Genomic DNA, 8,911 nt, shown 5'->3' on the forward strand with positions numbered 1-8,911 from the left:
AAAAAAATTAGCTGGGGATGGTGGTGGGTGCCTATAATCTCAGCTACTCAGGAGGCTGAGGCAGGAGAATTGCTTGAACCCGGGAGGCGAAGGTGGCTGTGAACTGAGATTGCATGGGTGACAGGGCAAGACTCCATCTTAAAAAAAAAAAAAAATGAAGAGACATACAATGAAAAATGTTGATATGAGCTCGTAATTACTACTCGGGTCTTAAAGTTTTGTTTTTCATTGACCTGCATGAAGGTAGCCGCATTTAAATACCTTGGAGATTTCTCACATATATTTTTTGTTTACCTCAATATCCCTTTGGTAATCTAAAAATCATTTTAAAATACTCTTTTAAGTTAGAAGATATCTCTTGGAAAAATTATTCCTGTTTTAAAAATTAAAAACCTTAGAATTTATGCTTTTGCCATGATGGAGTATTGGTACTGGACTAGTTCTCCTGTGGTAAAACACTAGAAAACTGGGAGAAGGATCTGAAACAACTGTCTTCAGATACTGGACTACAGGCAGTACAGGACCAGTATCCCTGAAAGAAGGTAAATAAGCAAGGTAAACCCTACATTACCTAGATTTGTCACATAGAGGCACCCTCCAGGCCCTCTTACAGAGAGTGCAAACCCAAGCAAAGCACAGCGTCTCACTGAGCTAAAAGGACAGATTTTAGGGAGGCTGAAGTGGCTGGAATTTGTGGCATGCAACTACACTGAATAAAAACTCCAGCTTCAGAGCAGTCCCTTTGAATCTTGGTTGAACATTAATGTGTCCATGCATACAATGAGACTCACTGAGGCCAGGCAAAGAGAACTACTAGGGAACTTTAAACTGAAAAACCACTAAACTTCCCACAGAACTGAAAGACATTCCAGATCTGTGCTTAAGCCAGACTGAAGAGACCTCCTTGAACAACTGGGCATTTAGTAGAGACTCTAGAAAGGCCTTGCTTTAAGACCGGGGGAAATAACCACTACAGTATAGGTTACTGTACACTTGCCCTACCAAAGCTTTAAAACAGACCTCAAAAGGATCAAGAGAGGCAGGGCACAGTGGCTGACGCCTATAATTCCAGTACTTTGGGAGGCCAAGGCGGGCGGATCACCTGAGGTCAGGAGTTCAAGACCAACATGGTAAAACCCTGTCTCTACTAAATAATACAAAAAAATTAGCCGGGTGTGTTGGCAGGTGCCTGTAATCACAGCTACTCGGGAGGCTGAGGCAGGGAGAACTGCTTTAACCCGGGAGGTGGAGGTTGCAGTGAGCCGAGATCACGCCACTGCACTCCAGCCTGGGCTACAGAGTGAGACTCCATCTTAAAACAAAAACAAAAGCAGAAACACACAAAAAAGGATCAAGGGATCAGGAGGCTGTGGTAGGATGACCACTTGAGCTCAGGAGTTCAAGTCCAGTGTGGGCAACAGAGTGAGACTCTGTCTCTTAAAAAATAAAATAAAATAAAAGATCAAGAGACTCTGCAATAAATTAACTATTCATAAGGATGAAAACCTAACCTTCCTCAAACAAAGAGAAAATTCTTACACTCAATAAGATGACATTCATAGTAGAAGGTATAAGATAAAAATTTACTAGGAACTGTAAGGAAGCAGGAAAATGTGACCCATAACCAGGAGATAATCAGTTAATAGAATCAGACCCAGATATAACAGAGACAATGAAATGAATAGAAAGTGACTTCAAATCAGCTCTAATTATCATAATTCAAAATTTAAGAAGTGCATGTATAGGATGAGGAAAGACATGGACACTATAAAAATTAGCCTGGTCAAATTTCTAAAGTTGAAGTTTAAAATATCCAAAATGAAAAACTCACCAGATGGATTTACTATTATATATTGGATGCTGCAGAAAAAGAAAAGAATAAGTAAACTTGAAGACAGGGCAATGGAAACTATCCAAATAAGATATTATATTTGATATATGTATGTATGAATTAAAAAATAAAAACAGGAGAGAAGGGAAAGCTCTCTCTTATGGTAGAATACCAAACACTGCAATAAATGTAGAAGGAATCATGTAAATTAGAAAATAATCAATTGGCAGCCATCACAGTAATAATTTTTTCAGGCAAAAATTATCAATGGATGATAAAATTTGTGGGCAAAAGCATGGTGAGAAACAGGATATTTACAGAGTCTCAGACTAGCTTCCCTGTAAGACACAAATTAATCACATAGGGGAAGCCATAACTTTAGAGTGGAGAAACCTAGCAGTGATCAGGGGTATCGCCAGTAATAGGACAAATTGACATGTACCTCCTGAAACAATGACTGAGACGGACATAACATTCCTTCTTTGACATTCTGCCAAAAATGCTTACTGAGCAAATGAAGAGAAAACATCAGACAAATCCAAATTGAGGGACATTTTTAAAAATAACTGACTAATAATGCTCAATACTCTTTGAAAGTATCAAAGACAAAAAAACAAAGACTATAAAACTATTAGAGGTTAAAGGAGACTAAAGAGATATAATGGTCAACACAAAAATGTAATCTTGGATTGAATCCCAGACACAGAAAAGGACAACACAAAAATTTAAATACAAAAAGGCATGTAAATTAGATGTATTATCGATATTAGTTTCCTAATTTTGGTAACTGTACTATAGTTATAATGTCCTTGTTTTAAGAAAATATATAATGTAGAATTATTAAATATGTAATAAAATGTATAATTTAGTATTTAGACATTTTAAAAAACCAATGTAAGCCACCATATTGACACATAAAGGAGAAAAACCATATGTTTATCTCAACATATCCAGGAAAGGTACTTGATAAAATTCAATACCCACTTATGGTAAAATAAAACAACAACAACAAAACCCACAAATTCTTTGCAAACCAGGAATAAGAGGAATTTTCCTCAATTTAATAAAAGGTATCTGAAAACTCTACAGCTAACGACATAATTAATGGTGAAATACTGAACGCTTTCCTCCTAGGATCAAGAACAAGGCAAATATATCTGTCCTCACTATTTCTATTCAATGTTGTACTGAAGCCAAGACAAATTTAAAAACATACATATTAAAAGAAAGAAGAGTATCTTTATCACAGACAGCATTAATAAATGAAATCAGCATTGTTGTAGGACAATATGAATATAAGAAAATCAACTGCATTTCTATATACTAGCAACACCTGAAATTTGAAATTTTACAAGGTATCATTTACAGTAGCATCAAAACCCTAAAATACTTGGGGTGCATTTACTAAAAATATGTTCAAGATCAGTGTACTGAAAACTATAAAATATTGCCAAAAGAAATTAAAGACTAAATAAATGGAGAGGTAATACTATGGGTTATGGATTGGAAGACTCAATATTGCTAGGATGTCAATTGTCTTCAGGCTAAAGCATGGTGGCTCAAGTCTATAATCCCAGCACTTTGGGAAGCCAAGGCAGGCGGATCACTTGAGGCCAGGAGTTCAAGACCAGCCTGGCCAACATGGGGAAACCCTGTCTCTATTAAAATCACAAAAATTAGCCAGGTGTGGTGGCACATGCCTGTAATCCCAGCTACTAGGGAAGCAGAGGCACAAGAATTGCTTGAATCTGGGAGGCAGAGGTAACAGTGAGCCGAGATCATGCCACTGCACTCCAGCCTGGCCTGGGTAACAGAGCAAGACTCCATCTGAAAAAAAAAAAAAAAAAAAAGAAGTCAATTCTGTCCAAATTGACAAGCTAATTCTAAAATTTTTACAGAAATCCAAAGCACCTAGAATTGCCAAAATAATTTCAAGACATTTTAGAGCTACAATAATCAAGGTAGTATAGTATTGAGGTAAGGATAGATATATAGATCCTTTGGATGGAATAGAGAGTCCAGAATCAGACCTACATGTGTGCAGTCAACTGGTTTTTTTAATAAAATCGTGCTGTACATCTTTTCTGTCAATAACCTCTCACTACTTCTGGCAAACACTGATCTAATTCATATCACTATGAGTGAGTTTTGCCTGTTTAAGAATTACTTACAAATGGAATCAAAGGGTACAAGTATAGATTACAGCTGAAAAGTCAGGGGAGTAGTTCTGAATTCAGGCAGTGCTCAATTGAATGAAGAATATATCTTTTTGTTACCTCTGCCTTCTTCTAATTGACTTAATTCACAGCAGGTTTTCTTTAGTGATGGCAAATATGGCCACCAGAAGCTCAAGATTTATGTTTTGTTTAACAATCTCAGTAGAGAGAAATTACTTCTTTTTATGTAGCTGTAGCGAAAGTCCAAAGTCTAATTTTTATTATATTTACTGGGAATATGCTCACCCTTGAACTGTGCCAGGGGCATGAGATATGCTGCTTAACCAAGCCAGGGCCAAGTGCCTAGCTCTGGATCTAAGAGATGAATGACTGCAGTCCCCCCTGAACCACAGGGATTGAGACATAGGAGTAATACCTGAAGTAATCTTCAGGTATTTTCTCAGGATGATAAGCCAAGCATCTTGGATTCCAGTCCAGGGTTCACTCTACCACAATACTCTGCTATAATTCAGCATTTGGAATCCTGTGTCATGTCCCAGAGGGCCACCTAGTTCTCTGTTGCCAGAATGTCGTGATGATGTTCTATGGCTCTTCTTCCAAATAGAGTAAGGGTGAATGGGACGCAGGCCCTGTGGAATGGGTGGGATTGTCACTGGCAGAGTTGATTAGATAGGAAAGTACAGTGTCATTGTGGGAATTGGCAAGCAGAGTCATACCATCTTTTATATTCTTAAAAAAATAAATTGAGAAAAACTAAGCACAGGATAAATGGACCTGATCGAGGGAAAACAATTTCTAAACATTTTTGATCATTTCATCTCAATAAGAACGATGGATGTGAAGAGAAAAAGAAAAGAAGAAAAATGGGAGGTTAGAAAATGATAGAGAAGAACACAATTTCTTACTCAACATATCATTGACGATGTTGGCAAGCAGTCATTTTCAACTGTCAAAAACGCAAGTAGAACAGCTCACTTAGGAAAAGGGAAGGCAATATTAGAAGCCTAATCTGTCAATCAATGCTTGCTTGGTTATTTGTAGAGAGATGCTGAGAGGAAATGTTTTCGAGTAGAAAATATTTATATTTGCAATAAAATTAAAAACCAGGACTGTGAGGATATTCTACTTCTATGTTTTTCTTAGGCTATTACATTTAATAAGCTGGAATTATATTTTTATATGTTTTGGCTTTTAAAGGAAATCTGCATCTTATCATGGAAATAGAACATAAAGTCCATTATTGGATGAGTTATTTCCCTCTGAAGACAGTTCTTATTATTTCCAGCTTTATATATTATAAACACAGATACTGGCACTCTTATTTCCGGCAAGAAATACTAGGGGAAAATATATATGTCATGAAATTATAAACTCCACCATAAGTGAATTTAAAGCCAAATGATTTCATAGAACTGCACCATTTCTAGGAGTCTACATGGAAAGAGAAAAAATATTTTAGACATTAGAGGGAAGGGTTTGGCCATTTCAAAACATGACTGCAAATTATTGGACACGCCTTCCATGGAGTAATGGCATCTGTGTCCCCTCCACTTGAATCTGAATGAGCTTGTAACTACTTCAACCAATACAAGTCAGATGTGAGGCTATGTGACTTCCAATGCCAAGTCATGAAATCTCAGAGTTTCTGTCTTGATCAATGGAACACTTGCTCTCAGAGCAGTCATGAGTAAAGACCAACTATGCTGAGGCCACCGCATTGGCAAGGCCACACATAGGTACTCTGGTCAACAGTTCCAGGTGAGCCAAGACACCAGTTATATAAGTGAAGCAGTCAAGGACCCTCAGACCATCAACTCAACACCACTGAGTGACCTTCCTTAACGTCATGTGGAACAGAAGAATCACCCAGCCAAACTGCTGAAGTTTGTGACCCCCCAAAACTCATAAGATGTAATGAAAGTTTTTGTTTTAAGCCATAAAATTTTGAGATAGTTTATTATGCAAACAAAGGGGATGCCATTTTAGAATGAGTGATGTAATTACTTAAAGAAATAACTCAAATTTCTTAATAATGATTACAGGCAAATAATCCTATAAAAAATGATAATAAAGTGATACCACATGTTTTCTTATATTTTTATTTGTTTTCAGGATATTTCAGGCCTTATATAATAAATACCTTGGATTTATAAGCAAAGTGAATTGAAAAGGAAAAGAGAAAATTTAGTAAAATGTTTTAATATAACACACAATTAAATGAAACATCTATACACCCAAAATTCTAACATCCAAAAGGCTAAATAGCAGATTGTAAGTTGTCTATATCTTATTTCTTCTAATTTTATGAAAAAGAAACAAGTGACAAATAAACAAGCTGATATCATTTTATTGAAAAAAATCAGGACATCTCAGGCCTTTTCACTGTGACAGATTTTTAGAACCTTCATTTTAGGTGAAAGATACAAGAAAATTATCTCTAATTAACTGAGAAACAATAAAGACCTAAAAAGCCAGCTATACCTTCCACATCCATAGTACTGCACATTGGCAGGAAATGTTTATGTCCCTGAAGACAAGATTCTGGGGGTCAAAAGGAACCCATAGAGATAATTAAAATCATCTCCAGAAATGTTTTAACATAGAACATATTTTTTCTAATCTTCTGAACTGTAGTTACCTCTTTTCTCACAGACTATTCATTTGTTTATTTTTCAATCTGAAAATGACGTTGAATTCACTGAAACTTAATTTGTATTTATTGAACTTGGCTTCTTAATGTGAAATGCAATCCTTATATCAACGCACATGTGAAACCCTCTGATGTCCTGCCATTAAAGCACAACAAGTTAACTAAACACATGAATGCATAGAAGTAAAAGCCAAAAGATAATACTTGTATGGTATTTTTCTGTTAATCAGAAAATTGAAAACAACAGAACACTCAGAAGTCACTTCTGTTTGGGTTAAGGATGATACCAAGGATCAAAACAACAATCTCACCATGAAACAAACTGCCTTAAATGTAGAAGGGATATGATGCATAATTGTAGCACTGGGTTGATTAAAAATAACAGTGACATGTTGGTGGGAGTGTAAATTTGTTCAACCATTGTGGAAGACAGTGTGGTGATTCCTCAAGGATCTAGAGCCAGAAATACCATTTGACCCAGCAATCCCATTACTGGGTATATACCCAAAGGATTAAAGTCATTCTGCTATAAAGACACATGCACACATATGTTTATTGCAGCACTATTCACAATAGCAAAGACTTGAAACCAACCCAAATAACATCAGTGATAGACTGGATAAAGAAAATGTGGCACATATATACCATGAAATACTACGCAGCCATAAAAAAGAATGAGATCATGTCTTTTGCAGGGACATGGATGAAGCTGGAAACCATCATTCTCAGCAAACTAAAACAGGAACAGAAAACCAAACACCACGTGTTCTCACTCATAAGTGGCAGTTGAAAAATGAGAACATGTGGACACAGGGAGGGGAACATCACACACCAGGGCCTGTAGGGGGATGGGGGACTAGTGGAGGGATAGCATTAGGAGAAATACCTAATGTAGATGACGGGTTGATGGGTGCAGCAAACCACCATGGCACATGTATACCTATGTAACAAACCTGCATGTTCTACACATGTATCCCAGAACTGAAAGTATAATAATAATAATAATAATAAACAGTGACAAACACTAAAATCCTGATTTAAAACTACCAATATGCCAATACGGTAATTCTCACCTCCAAAACAACAGTAAGTTTTAGTTATGGAAGTTTAGTTATGAAAGCTAATATTTATCACATTTTACATTTAGATTGCTTCTATTTGGAATGAATATGACAGATATTTCTTAATAATAAGACATTTCATCGAATGTGTAAGAACACATAGGGTCCCAACTATTAAAGATTAAATATACAAGTTTCAGTTTAGGCACTAAAGATATTACCAACATCATGGTCCCTTGCCCTGAGGTCATGATCTTTCAGAGACCCTGGAAACCGAAGAGAGAGATGTTGGGCATTTCTCGCACTCATACAAGGTTGTTGAAATGTTACTGACCCAAAGAGCATACCAAGCCTGACTCAAAAGTGAATGCTTCTATAACAATGTTATAGATGAGTGCCTACCAAATAGCACCATATTTTCTTCAGGCTCCTTCCGAAACCAGTCAGCTTATCACCCTAAATCTCATCATAAATAATAGAGGGAGGGGAAGGCTGGTGATGACTGATTTTCTGGGGACCCTAAGCATTTTTATGGAACTCAGGGATGCACACTTCTGTCAATGAGGTCACTCCAACCACTTCAAATATCCCATAGTTCCCTGGTTTTAGATTAAAAAAATATTAATAGGGGGAGAAGAGCCATAGGTAGTTACAGTCTGTCAGGGATTCTGCAAATCTTTAGTTAGAACAAAGAAAAAGGGGGCCGGGTGTGGTGGCTGACACCTGTAATCCCAGCACTTTGGGAGGCCGAGGTAGGCGGATCACGAGGTCAGGAGATGGAGACCATCCTGGCTGACATGGTGAAACCCCGTCTCTACTAAAAATACAAAAAATTAGCCAGCGTGGTGGCAGAAGCCTGTAGTCCCAGCTACTTGGGAGGCTGGCAGGAGAATGGCATGAACCCAGGAGGCGGAGTTTGCAGTGAGCAGAAAAAAAGAGAAAAAAAGAAAAAAAAAGAAAGAAAAAGAAAAAGGGAAAACAGGAATGAAATAGATTTTAAACTTTTCTATCTGCCAACAGGGTTTTCTCCAATTCCGATTTAACATTAGGCCTGAAATAGGAATGCAATCATCCTTATTTAATAAGTTACTTCTTTACTCTTTATTACTTACTCAGTGTCCAAAAAACTCACAGCATCTTTAGGAAAGTCCTGGTAAAAGCTTACTGGCTGGGGACCATGCAGGAACCCTTA

At 37.0% G+C, this 8,911-nt stretch overlaps 1 pseudogene across 1 annotated transcript in view; it reads left to right on the forward strand.

Annotated features, from left to right (window-relative positions):
* LOC105545302 overlaps positions 1-8,911 on the forward strand; it is a 125,986-nt pseudogene that overhangs the window by 44,176 nt on the left and 72,899 nt on the right. The gene's annotated exons all lie outside the window — the stretch shown is intronic.

Source organism: Mandrillus leucophaeus, unplaced genomic scaffold (assembly GCF_000951045.1).
Source record: "Mandrillus leucophaeus isolate KB7577 unplaced genomic scaffold, Mleu.le_1.0 Scaffold324, whole genome shotgun sequence".
NCBI lineage: Eukaryota > Metazoa > Chordata > Mammalia > Primates > Cercopithecidae > Mandrillus > Mandrillus leucophaeus.